Source organism: Mus caroli, unplaced genomic scaffold, assembly GCF_978045245.1.
Source record: "Mus caroli unplaced genomic scaffold, Mus_caroli_1 scaffold_15, whole genome shotgun sequence".
Classification (NCBI taxonomy): Eukaryota; Metazoa; Chordata; class Mammalia; order Rodentia; family Muridae; genus Mus; species Mus caroli.
In genome coordinates, this window is record NW_028227270.1 from 23,893,203 (window position 1) to 23,907,560 (window position 14,358).

The window sequence follows — 14,358 nt, forward strand, 5'->3', positions numbered from 1 at the left end:
GAATGAAAACTGGTCAGGTTTTTCAATCTGTTAACCAAAGCCAGCCTTCCACAGCCTGGAAAGGAACAGAGAGCAAAAAATGATGCAGAGGAGCAACACCCACCGGCAATGTCAGCATAGCACAGGCCACAATCGGTCACCAGCTATGGCCATGTACTGTCAGAAAGCTGTACCACAAAACTGCCGGGAGACTTATTCTGTTAAACACTAGAGAGTTTCAAACATTCAGCCAAGGACAAACTTTTACAGCCTTATATTCTTCTACTCCCAATCTGAATTATTTTCCCTGTCAGATTAGAAAGCAGTGGTAGAGTACAATCAATTATGGGTTGAGCATCAAATCAAAAGTGCTAAGGCCTTTAATCTGTCACTCAACTGAAGAACAAAAATACAGTGAAGCATTCAAGAGGACAAGTGACTTCATGGGGAGGAAGAGGAAGAAGAAGGGGAAAGGGGGAGGAAGAAGAAGAAGAGGGAGAAGAAGGGGATAAAGGGGAGGAGGAGGAAGAAGAAGGAGAAGGAGGAAAAAGAAGAAAACGAAGGAAGAGGAGGGGGGAGGGGAAGATTTCTTTGCAGTCCACTGTCTCACCATCTACACCATCATGTTGATCCGCACAGCTCTGCAAGGCAAGCCAGACGAGTGCAATGGTTTTTCAGGACACAGATAAGAAACCTGAAGATCAGAGCTTTCCCAGGGACATGTAGCCACTTTTAGGGTGAGGCTCCATGCTGTCTGGTTCCAAGTTCAGGATTCTTTCCAATATAATCTTTGTATAAGCCACATATAAGGGTTCTAATTATGCTTGTGCTATTACTAAAAATGCCTTATGCTGACAAGTCACCAGCTCCTTCATAAAGAAGTTCTTTCACCTTCCATTCAGGTACATTCAACAATAACAACAAAAATACTAACTCAATTTGGTACTTTATTCTGTTCTTTTTGTAATAGCAACTATAAATATTAATTATAAAATGCCCATTTGCTTGGTGCCTTTAGAGCAGTTATCTAAGCTATTCTGAGGCCTTTGAAGATAATCAGGATATTTGAAGACATCATTTTAGGCACTGGTTCTTAACCTTCCTGCTGTTGTGACCCTTTAATACAGTTCCTCATGTTATGGTGATCCACAACAATAAAATAATCTTGTTGCTACCTCATAACTGTAATTTTGCTACTGTTATGAATCATAACGTAAGTAGCTGATATAGAGAAGGTCTTAGGAGAGCTCTCTGATAGATTGTTCAAACCCCAAATTGGTCATGAACTACAGGTTGGGAACGGTTGATTTAAGGGAAAGGGTTTTTGAATGTCTGTCAACCACTATCCAGAAGAACACAAATGTGGTCAAGCCAAAGTCTTCCCTATATGGAGCTTAATACAGCGGACGGGTACCAATAAGAACATAATTCCATGTTCTGTTACCTTGGGTCAAGAACAGAACATTCTGGAAGTGTAGAGAAAGAGCAATCAGTCTAGTGTTGCACATCAGAGATGGTTTTCCAGAGAAAGCCACACTCATGCCTACAACTTGTGGAATTTTTCCAGCTTCCTCTGTATTTCTGGGCAAGGCCATGCCATCAACTCCAACTGCCCAGTTTTGCCCACACCATTCTTTTAGCCCCTTGAATCTTAGTCCAGGATCATCTTTGCCTTCCTTCAAGCCTCAGCTTCAGTGCAGCCTTTACTTGGAAGCCATCATGACCTAACTGAAGAAACAGAACTGAAACAAATCTGAGCGAATTACAAAGAAAAGATCCAAATTGCCTTACAAGTCTCTCCATCCTTCAAAAACTCTAACCCCCTCGACTTTATTAGTCATCAAATGATCCTTATGTCCATAATTTAAAATCAACTCACCCATGCCACCTGAGTGTTAATATTAAGAGAGAGAGGAGCAATGGGAATCCTGGCTTCCAAAACTTTATTGCTATACTGCCTAGTCTTCAGCTAAGCTGGAGGTATGAGAGAGGAGTTCCTCTCTGTTCTGCTAGATCCAGTTGGAATTGTGGCAGCAGCCCGAAGGCTAACCACTGTCAGGGTCCCTGGTCAAGTGGTGGCAAATTTGGGTGAAAACATGTCAACACTGCCCTGGGGAAGACCTCATCTTTTCAGCTGTAAAATTACATAGTGGTTCTTTTGGCCATCAGCAACTCTTTATAGACAGGACCAAGGCAATTTTCTTCAGAGATGCTATAAGACAAAACTGAAAGATATATTCATATTGCAGAGTTTTGCAAACCCTCCGGATGTCCTAACAATAAGTTACAGATGTCTAATCCTAAATTAAGAAGTTAAATGCTGTGTGGATTCTACAAATGGCAATTTTCTATAATTTGAGAAAAATATTTGGTAGCTCAATTCCCACTGGAAATGGCTGGCAATGGTTCTGCTCTCTGTTAAACATCTCTGTCAGCCTCTCCTAAGGCTGCGATCACAACCAGAGAACAATAGCTTTCCAAAAACAACAGAGAATTGCTCAGGAAACTATAATTATGATTTTCCTCTGGGCATCTCAGCAGTTTATAACCAGGGCAAGTATTGGGATAACCGAGCACATACATTCACGTTCCTTTAATGGCACCAAGCAGGATCTTGGCTTTCCGTCGTTTGTGTTGTTACCCTATTCCCTTTTGTTTGAAAGGAGACTTTATCAGTGTTCCTGGGCCTTGCCATTTTATCTCTTCATTCCGCTTGCAATAAGATATCAGGCTAATATTGGCAGAGCAACTTCGCACAATGATTCTTTGTTCCAGAAAAAAAAAAGTATGAATAGTACATTATTAAAATGGAGACGGAAGTGTGTTTCATTCGGCTTATTATTTACTCAGTGAATATTGTTGTGGTACCAGGCACTTGACAAAAGATGAATAAGAGGAAGCAAGAACCCAGCGTACTCGGATCTTGCATTTCACATGAGGATCTCTGAGTACTTTCCAAACTCAAACTCATAAACTGACTCACTTTGAGGCAGGACTCAACAGTTGACTGCAAGGAACCTGCTATGAACACCTCCTGCCACCATTGGAGACAACATCACAGGATCTCTGAGATGTCTGAAGACTCAGAGAAATGCAATCAAGATGGGATGAAATTGGGAGAAGCAGAGTTAGGAAAAAATACAGTAACAAAGAGGCTCATAGTTACAGCGCCGAGTTCTATGGATCACTGACTGATAACGCTGCATTCAAAACCAAACACTTTAGCAGCTGACAAAGTAAATGTTTTACTTCCTGCAAATTTGGTTCTTATCTTTGTCTAACACACTCATGACATCTGCAGTTTGGTTTTCCTTTTTCTCTACAGAGAAGTTTTTTCCAAAGTGCATTATACTTTTATAGGTACAGAAAACTAAAACTCTGCTCTATTCTGAATAATAGTCCCATTAAGATTTACCATATACCGACTTTATGTGAAAATTAAAAATGAGGAAATTCATCTAAAATTCATTTAGATCCCACTAAACTCTGAATTTATATATGACTACCTCGTAACTGATAAATTGTTCTGTTAAACTATGGGGGAAATGCCCTGCAGTCATGTCTGCATTGTGACAAGGGCCGTAGGCAACCCATCCAAGGGTCTCTAGTACTAGAAGCATGTGACTCCTATGATAGGCCTTCACAGACAGTCAATACACAAAACCTCAGTCATATTATTACTGATGCAGAAAGAGGGTTTGGTGAGCCCCATGCTTAGCAATCAAATGAAAAGCAAAGACCCAGTGGGACGATTTCACTGTTTCACAGCCAGGAGCCAGCGAGGGTGGCTGAGCCAGGAGCTCAGATTCAGCCTGACTCTCCACCTTCCCCTTTGGGAATCTGCTCTCTTGGAGACTGAATTGCCATGCTGAGCTTGCTGCAAGTTCTCTTGAAAGTCAAGCATCTTCCTAGGAACAAGCCCACATTTTACCTACTCCGGGAGGCTGTGTAGTCTGGTCACACTCAGCAGAGAACTAAGGAGCCTCTGGGAAGGAGCTCCTTAGAGGGGAGGGGAGGAAAGCACATTGGCTATCCTGAATAGCAATGCACAGTCACTCCAAGATGGCTGCAAGCATCTACACCCAGCAACATGGCAACTTGTCCTTTTCAGGTCATGGGGCTTTGCGTTCCAGTCCCCGGGAAAGACACAAGCATAGCAAGATTCTATACTGGGTATTTCTTTTTGTTTCTTTATTTATGCGTACCTACACATGTCTATGTATGAGGAGAACATGGGTATCAAACCTCCTGAAACCGGAGCTACAGACAGCTATGAGCAACCTGGTAAGTGTGCTGGGCGCAGAACTCAGTCCTCTGCCAGGACAATGTGTGCCATTAACCACGGAGCTCTCTGTCCAACTGTTGGAGGTGGTTCTGATGCTAAGGTCTTGCTCCCCAATTGGTTCTTGATCCATCAAGAAAGATGCTAGAGGCCATTGAGCTGGGTGGAATAGGCATGACTTCCGGATCCCTGCAGGCAAGCTAGCAAATGCAGGGGAGAGAGGATTTTCACCATGATTCTGAGGGAGGAAGGGTGACCAGCCATGTGAGATCTCTGGCTGAGTGGCCATAGGCCATTTCCGTAGGCAGATTAGAAACATCCAGCAACTGGGCCATAAGGCAGGTTAAAAATTAAATTAGTGTGTGTGTGTATGTGTGTGTGTGTGGTGTGTGTGTGTGTGTGTGTGTGGTGTGTGTGTGTGTGTGTGTGTGTGTGTGTGTGGTGTGTGTGTGTGTGTGTGTGTGTGTGTGTGCGCCCAACTCGCCAGCAAGAAAGACGCCACAACAGGATCCTTCTGCACATGTTTATTGGGAGAGCTTGATTGCAGAGGCAAAAAGACCCTGAGCCCCAGAACTGGCACTGCTTATATAGGCCTAGGAGAGGCGTGTCTACACCCGATTGGTTATGCCTTCAGTACCTCATTTGCATGCCTCGGGCCAGGCAGTGACTCGGCAAAAAAAAAAAAAAAAACTCTACTGCACATGTGCACATTGGTTGTTTACCCAACATGTGTGTTTCATCCACAGATCCAAGGGAACCCAGGTGGGGATTGGTAGCTCAGCTCATTCCTAGAGCTTAAGGCAGGGAAGCAAAAACTACTGCTACATCCAACTCCTACACTAAGTATTTCAACAAGTGCTTCTGCTTACTGGGACCTGTGTCCCACATTCAACCCATGTGAACATAATCATAGCTCCAGCTTTGGCAGACATTGGTCACTACTTTACCTGATTTGCCTATGTGCCGAGGTTCTGTAGAAAGAGGCAGGAAAGCTCAAGGGACAAGCTGAGATCATGGGGAAGGGGATACTTAGAGACCCAAGAGAGCCTACCCACAGAACTACTGCATGGAGAACAGAAAAGAACTCATGAAAACTTACAAAATGACACATTTCATTTTTCCACAGTTACTAATTCTGCTGCCATCTGTTTCAAAGCCAGTAAAGGACAAAGGATAAATGTTTACCTTTCAAGGAACAAAAGAGACAGGTAAGGCCAAGGCCCATTCCACAAACCCTGGGAGGGGGGATTAAGAAAAGGAGGGCCGATTTTCACAAAAAAGTAAACAAGTTGTAATCTTATGGTCCATGGGGAGAGAGAGAGAGAGAGAGAGAGAGAGAGAGAGAGAGAGAGAGAGAGAGAGAGAATAAGGTCCCAGACTCTGAAGATCCTCCAAAGGGCTTAATAAAAAACGATAGCTATGTCTTGAAGATTACAGGGGTGGGTCAGACTTTACATAGGACTTGCCAGAAGACAGCTAAGTAGCAGTCTGACTCAGTCCTAGTACTGGCATGCTCAGGGCAATCTAATTATCTGTATAGAATTTGGCCACATAGCAGATTCTTCTTCCAGACTTCCGCATGTAAGCATCCAATGGTGGCTTTCGACCAATGATCATTCCAGCTCCTTCCAGACCTTCTGTTGCCCACATCTTATCACCGTTGGTTGAGTAGCTGCATAGACATGAAGGCAGGCTACAATCCAACTTGCTCTGCTGTTCAGGTTCTTTGGGGGATTTGATCCAGATTCTTTTAATCATCTGGACTAATCAGAGACACCACGCTAACAGTGTTAGATGGGAATAACTTCACAAGCTGCGAGAGGTTCCTCTGGCCAGTCAGAGAATCAGTAGATTTCAAACAAAATGAACCTCCCTCTAGAAGCAAGAGAGCACACACAAGTGTGTCTGTGTTAAGCAATGCATTTAGACAAAGCCAAGGGGCTTTTAAAAACAGCTTAATTTTGCTCTACATGGGTTTTCTCTGTACACGATGATGTGGGTAATGAGGAGGCCACACTCACTGGGGACCGACCTTCCTCTTGCATCTTGCAGCGGTGGTGGTTGCTATTCTTTGAAATGTCGGTCCCTGGAAAGCAGGAATCACAGGAACACTAGCTCAAAAGACACAAACTTCAGACAGATGGTTTATTTTACAAACAAGATTTTTCTCTTTTTCTTCTATGTCCTACCAAGATCTATCTGCACAACTTCGACCTGACTTGGACAACGAGGCACAGGGAGATGAAAGACACACATACAGAAAAGCTGGGTTCAGGTGGACCATGTAGTCAGATGGACAGAGACTAGCCACACCCTGGGAACTCAGCACATCTGCTGTATCTAACATGAATGATGAGGACGTGGGCTAGCTAGTCTTACAGGGAGCAGTCTCTTGGGTTGCTGTTACCCAGGAGAGGAAGCTGTACTTGATGCATTTTGGACATACTGCCAACATTAGCAGTCTTCAAACTGGGGATGGCTTTGCTATTCCTGAGCCAGACCCAGAGACAGCCTTGTCATTCCCATGGATCTGGGGCACTGGGATCCCTGACATGGTCATGATCATGTCAATAATACAGGGCTTGGGCTCTGCTCCTCCCTGTTCCAGAGACAGCCTCATCTTCTTGTGCAGTGCCAGCCTGGTCCCGTAGACAAAATGGTGAAGGTCGGTGTGAACGGATTTGGCTGTATTGGGCGCCTGGTCACCAGGGCTGCCATCTGCTCACCACATGGCAAAGTGGAGGTTGTTGCCATCAACGACCCCTTCATTGACCTCAACTACATGGTCTACATGTTTCAGTATGACTCCACCCATGGCAAATTCAACGGCACAGTCAAGGCTGAGAATGGGAAACTTGTTATCAATGGGAAGCCCATCACCATCTTCCAGGAGCGAGACCCCGCTAACATCAAGTGGGGTGATGCCGGTGCTGAGTATGTGGTGGAGTCTATTGGTGTCTTCACCATCATGGAGAAAACTGGGGCCCACTTGAAGGGTGGAGCCAAAAGGGTCATCATCTCTGCCCCTTCTGCCGATGTTCCCATGTTTGTGATAGGTGTGAACTACGAGAAATATGACAACTCACTCAAGATTGTCAGCAATGCATCCTACACCACCAATGCTTAGCCCCCCTGGCCAAGGTCATCCATGACAACTTTGGCATCGTGGAAGGGCTCATGACCACAGTCCATGCCATCACTGCCACTCAGAAGACTGTGGATAGCCCCTCCGGAAAGCTGTGGCGTGATGGCCGTGGGGATGCTCAGAACATCATCCCTGCATCCACTGGTGCTGCCAAGGCTGTGGGCAAGGTCATCCCAGAGCTGAACGGGAAGCTCACTAGCATGGCCTTCCGTGTTCCTACCCCTAAGGTGTCCGTCATGGATCTGACGTGCCGCCTGGAGAAACCTGCCAAGTATGATGACATCAAGAAGGTGGTGAAGCAGGCATCTGAGGGCCCACTGAAGGGCATCTTGGGCTACAATGAGGACCAGGTTGTCTCCTGCGACTTCAACAGCAACTCCCACTCTTCTACTTTCGATGCCAGGGCTGGCATTGCTCTCAATGACAACTTTGTGAAGCTCATTTCCTGGTATGACAATGAATACGGCTACAGCAACAGGGTGGTGGACCTCATGGCCTACATGGCCTCCAAGGAGTAAGAAACCCTGGACCACCCACCCCAGCAAGGACACTGAGAGCAAGAGAGAGGCCCTCGGTTGCTGAGGAGTCCCTATCCCAACTCAGCCCCCAACACTGAGCATCTCCCTCACAATTTCCACCCCAGACTCCCATAACAGGAGGGGCCCAGGGAGCCCTCCCTAATCTCTTGAATACCATCAATAAAGTTTGCTGCTCCCACCCACACACACACAAAAATAATAACAATATAGGGCTCCGGTCTTCACCTGCCCCTGATAGCTTCCCACTGCCTTCTGTCTGTCTGGTCCTTGCTTCTGTGTGAATTATTCCCTTCTTTCTAGCCAGGCAGCCAGGACACTGCAGACTACTTCTGACCTGACACTCCAAGAACAGGATGGAGTAAGAAAAGCCCTCTACCTGCCTTCCCTGCCTTAATCTGCATTGCTTTCTCTTTTTTACAAGTCTCTTCTGTCCTCCCAGGAAACAGACTGCTAAACTATATCTCTACTCAGTGATTTGGTCTCTAATGCCAAGAGATCACAGTTAAAAATTAATGTGGTCACATGTCAAAGTTTCCGGTTTTTATGGCGTCTGATCCCATACAGGTAAGGAAAGATAGGCAAACATGCACAAGAACGTGACAGGCATATTGCAACATCCTTCATACCTATGTTGGAAAAGCTCACTCAGTTCTCTCAAAGCTGGGCGACATAGAACCTCCCTCGACTAATCTCCCTGAATGACTTTTCTGGCTTTAGCACAGAATTGTAACAATATGGGACAAGAAAGATAAAGTAGGGGTGACAAGGGCCGTTCACAGTCTAAAGGTCCTTGCTATAGAATATATAAAAAGTGGAGGAGTTCCAGTTTTCACAGTATAGTTTTTCCATCTCTGTGTCAACGTATGTCTGTTTTTGAACACGTGTGACGGATGCTGTTTCGTTGCATTGTCCTCCAGTTCCTGCTGCCTTGCAAACTCGGCCCATCCTCCTGATCACCGTCGCTCTGCAGTGGAATTGTAGCTCAGTAGCTGTCTACCCTGCAAAAAACTTGAAAGGCCAGTGGCAGGCAGATTCTCTCATATTCAACCCCGCTACACCCCATCTCCTCTTCTCCCTTTACAACCTGTAAGGACACAGTGAGGAGCAGACAGCCCGCCTGACTTCCACAAAAGGGGAGCCAGCTTGCGAGGGCTGGCAGCCAAGGGAAAGAAAAGCAGTCAACAGTATAAGATTCGGGAAAGCAGATTCAGTCTGACGCAAGCGTGAGAATTCTGAAGTCTATACAAGGATGATTTCCAGAAGATTCTTACAGCCGCTCTACCTGGTCTACTGTTCACATTGATATCAAGCAATCATGTAAATAATGACTGACAAAAAACAGTCTTAAAGTGACAAACATACGATGTGATGACTATGTCTCTTTTTTCTGTTTTTTTCCCCCCTTTCTTTTGTTGTTGTTGTCAAGGGCAAACCTTGACACTGCTCAGATTAATGAAGTAGGCTGTCTGACTATTAATAAAGCCTTACGGGCCCTGGGATGGCTTGATCTTCCTTATATGAAATACACTCTTCCATAAAACAAAGGCGACTATATTTTACTGGCAACCTCAAAGACAGGCTCATCGCATTTGTTCGAGTTTAATATACATTTTTAATTATTCATCTGCAAGACATAAAATAGCTCATTTTGAGAAGTCTCATTTGGATGTTAATTTGCAAATAAGAGCCGGGGACAAGTCTGTATAAATTATTCTTGTAAATATATGTACATAAAATATCTCCTAAAAACCGGTTAAAAAACTTTAACAACCCGGTGACTAAAGTCTTGTTGGAAAGCCTGATCCAAAGATAATCAGCCCGAGTTGGGATAATTTTATCTCAGTCCATCTTCCACGAGCTTCTTTAGTAATCTGAGGAGTGAGATTAGACTCTCATTATGAACTACTTATAAACATCATTTGAGATGATGGGAAAGTAATTTGAAGAATTCGGGGCCTAGTAATGAGTTGCCTTTGAAGTTGGGGCGGGATGGCAGTGGGAACAGAATCTGAGATAATTGCTGCTTGTCTCCAAGGAGTCCAAATGTTGATGAAGCTCTGTGTTTAATAATTAAATATACTAACCTCAGAGAAGGAGGGAGCCCTGTCGCAGGAACCCCGGGACATTTAAAAAGCCTGCCTTGTTTTACCAGAGCACTTTCCTCTCCTTCATCTGCCTCAGATGTGTCTCTGCTCTCAGATGTGTCTCTGTTTTAGGCATGCCAGCAACTGAAAGCTCTGGAGGGGAAGAAACCTCACTGAGGAACCTTGATTTTGGCCTGCGTTGTGCTGCAGTTGTAAATTGCCCACCTTACTGCCTTAGGTGCCATTCCAGAGAACAAGCAAAGGTTCTTCCCCCAAACACCATCAGGAAATCAACAAATGTTTGCCTCGCTCTTTGAAGTTTACAAGCTCTTGCATCTGGGTAAAGTCCAATTAGTAAAACTCTAGGCGTGGCCCTCCCGTTCATTTAAATCTCCATGAGACGCATGAGAATTTCATTCCGGTTAATCATGCCGTGGTCTAGAATATTCTCCCATGACCTACAACCAAGGGAACACTCATCATCCATTTCTAAGGTTCTCTCTCTGGCCTGGGTAACCCCAGCCCAATCAGAAGGACCCCCTTGACACAGCTGCATAACTTAGGGAACTTCTAGTAGAAAGCACAAAGAGATGCCTGTGATTTCATACCAATGGCCCCTGGTCTAGGGCAGCATCTATAAAGAAAGGGAGCAAAGAATATGATTGTGCTCATCTAGCAACCAGTGTGAAAGGCATCAAAACTCATCTCAACTAAAGGTATCTGCAATTGCATTCTGAGGTACCGCAGTGTAGGGAACGGAAGGGGACGTAACAACACCTAAGTAGTAAGCTTCAAATCTCTGGTTCGTAGCTGAAGCAGACAGAAGCCGCAACATCTGTCTCCAGTTGACCTCCCCTAGATAACATCTGCTCTGCCCTGATGTGGGTCATCCCTGGAGGTTGCACAAGGCTCCCTGATCCCCTTTGCATCCCTCCCACCAGACAGACACTCTCCCTCAAGCCAAGGAGAGGGAGCAGACAAACTGGTTTAAGAAATGCTTCTAAGCCGGGCGCGGTGGCGCACGCCTTTAATCCCAGCACTCCGGAGGCAGAGGCAGGCGGATTTCTGAGTTCAAGGCCAGCCTGGTCTACAAAGTGAGTTCCAGGACAGCCAGGGCTACACAGAGAAACCCTGTCTCGAAAAACCAAAAAAAAAAAAAAAAAAAAAAAAAAAAAAAAAAAAGAAATGCTTCTATTTCTTGGCACGCTATTAAGGGTCAGCAGAAACGTTATTCCTGGGCGCCAGGTGGGGAGAGCGCAGGAGTACTTGAATCACGGAAGACAGAACAATGTAAAGAGAACTGTCTTTACCAGGTTGAGTGGAACCCGGCAGGCTCCTGAGAGCGCCTTCAAATAACAACAGGTGTCTCCCGCTTGTCCCAACAGGAGAAGAGATTTCACTAAGGAAAGGACCCTGGGTTTGTGAAGCAGGGTTCTCAAGATCACGGACAGCATCGAATTATTCAGAGGGGTCCAAGCAAGGCTGAGATCTGCCACCACCGCCATTCTCTGCCTTTCCTCTACTCCATGACTAGCACCCACCCAGATTCCCAAGGTACAGTCTAGCTGTAATCAGTGGGAAAATGGTTCCAAATTATTTTGTAGCCATGGGCACCAAGTATCGCTCCACCCAGCCTATTCCACATTGGATGAATTCCCACCAGTGATGACATCTCCATTTGCATGCCATGACAGAAGAGATCTGGAGCATTGGACATGATTTTTTTTTCTTGATTTTTCAAGACAGGGTTTCTCTATATAGCCCTGGCTATCCTGGAACTCACTCTGTAGACCAGGCTGGCCTCAAACTCAGAAATCCACCTGCCTCTGCCTCCCTAGTGCTGGGATTCAAGGCATGGGCCACCACTACCCAGCTGGACACGATTTTTAAAAAGGTCCCCGAAGCAGGATACCAGGGCTCCCCTTCACCTTGTAGTCTCCTGAAAAATCTTCCAACAAAAACAAGTGTCTGGAAGGCTGTGATGAGCTAATACTGTGCTTGATCATTTTCTTAGGTTCTTACGTTGTAAACTAGTCTTTGTGAAATGTGTGTGTGGGCTCAAGTCTTTGAGGCATCGCCTCTGAGGAAGGATGCCGCTGCCTGCTGCTACCTCCCACTCCAAGGGGTCCCTTCCTGCAAAACCATGAGAGAAAATGAGAGTTGTTTTACCCAACAGTTTGATGCAGCAAAAGTAAGATCCGTCAGCCCAGGAGTGACCTGGCGTCTCTCGTTGTATACAAGTATGGAGTTATCTTTCTGTAAGCCTTACTTTCTTTCCTTTAGTAGTTTGTGGTATACAGAACTGTAGAGCCAACAGCCAAAACTGAAGAGGAACAGAAGATAGTAAAGAAGGAAGTTAAAAAGGAAGGAAGGACAGAAGGAAGGGGGAAGGAGGGAGAAGGGGAGGGAGGAAGGGCAGGAAGAAAAGCTTTTATTTTATTTTGTTTTGTTTTGTTTTTTATTTAGTTGTTCAAGAGAGGGTTTCTCTGTGTAACAGCCCTAGTTGTCCTGGAACTCACTCTGTAGACAAGGCTGACCTCGAACTCACAGAGATCCACCTACCTCTGCCTCCCAGTGCTGGGATTAAGGGTGTGTATCACTACCACCCTGCTTAGGAAAAGCCATTCTTAAGGCATGGCCCCAATAATAAAGTCTACTGTAAATAACACTAATAAGTATCTCAGGAAAAGAATAAGACATAAACAGGTCCCCTGGTGTTAGTCATGCCCCCAGTAGCCTTCCCTCTGCAAAGGGGATGCAGCTCTGCACGACTCCCCAGAACTCTGCTTCTCCGTCTCTCCTAGCTCTGAGACTAGGACGCTAGTTTATTGCTAGTCTATTACTGCTTGAGGTCCTACCTGCCTCAAGTGATCTTGGTGTACTCTACAATATTTCTGTGTTGCTGTCAGCAAGAACTGCTGATGAGAAGGCTGCCTCCGACTGCAGGGAGGAGGTGGAAGAGAATACAAAGAGCAGCTCTGGGGTCAAAGCATCAGACAGAGCAGGAAGGCAGAAATAAACAGAGGTTGACCGGCCTCTCACCTTTCATCCCTGGCTCTGCGAGATAAGGCCTAACAGCAAGGCCATCTGGGTGCAGTTTCAGACTTTCCCAGCCTCTGCTTCACAGGGCTTCTTTCCCTTTGAAAATCCTGTCCCCTGCACTTTGTTAAGAGGTTAACTCAGGGAGGCTCTCAGTGGGCAGCACTCACTCCAAACGCTGCAGTCATTATCACCAGAGGGATGTATAGCATGCGGTCCTTGGAAAGGGTCTTTCACACAAATGCTACACATAGATTTATATACACAGGAACGTAGTTGGATGCTATCTATGCTGAGTCTAAGCATCAGGGCCAGGAAGGACTTAAGCCATTGGAAACTACACCATTACCGCCTCTCCTTTCCTTTCCCCTTCTCCACTGTTCTCCTGTCTTCCCTTTCCTGTTATCAAAGTCAGCGGAAGGAAAGCTCTTATACTCTATCATGTATACCTTTAGTAAACCCAGAGTCAATGCACTGTCTCTAAGTGTAAGTCACTAGTCACGTTGGAAACATTTTATGATTAAAGCTTCCTAAAAACAGCCTATTCTCCTGTGACAAGTCTTCAACATTCCCACCCCACCCCACCCCAGGATCAAAAGGGTTGTTTGGCGATTGCTGTAAACATCGGTTAACAGCCTGCAGCTGGATTGCCCTGGTTTAGACCCTGACTTCCTCACAGATTAGTGTATGGCCTTCTTATTGTATTGCCCGACGAACTTTCACCCTCTACAAAATGAAGATGGCACTTATTCACAGGTATCTAGCAACGCAAAGCTGTTGAAAGCACAGCTGACACACGGGACTTGCTTAGGCAATTACCAACTGAGCATATTGTCTTTGATGTAAAAAATGAAAGTTTGGGGGGAAATGGCTCCTTGGTAAGAAATAATTAAAGGAAACATTTACTTGTCAAGGTTAACCTCTTTTAATAATATTCTGTCTCCGAGGTTGTTTTGTGTCACGTTTTAGCTGCACTGAGAGAAAAACAATAAAGTAGAGCCAGGTATGGTGGTCCTGGTCCTGCAGTCCCAGCACTTGGTGGGCTGAGGCAGGAAGGCTGACAGTTGGAAGCCAGTCTAAATGACACAGTGAGACCCATTCTTGAAAGTGGAACTGGGGCATGCCTAAGACTCTGTGTTCCATCCATAGCAACTGCACATGCACATAGGTGTGTGTGTGTGTGTGTGTGTGTGTGTGTGTGTGTGTGTTAGTAATGTGAGAAATCTTCAAGTAAAACTAGACCCAAGAAAAAGTCTGTTTTTACCTTTTCTCCAAAGTTGAAAATTTTTC

At 45.3% G+C, this 14,358-nt stretch overlaps 1 pseudogene; it reads left to right on the top strand.

Moving 5' to 3' along the window:
- The first annotated feature begins 7,423 nt into the window (after nt 1–7,423).
- LOC110307909 (glyceraldehyde-3-phosphate dehydrogenase pseudogene) lies at nt 7,424–8,001 on the top strand (annotated as a pseudogene).
- Nucleotides 8,002–14,358: the final 6,357 nt, after the last annotated feature.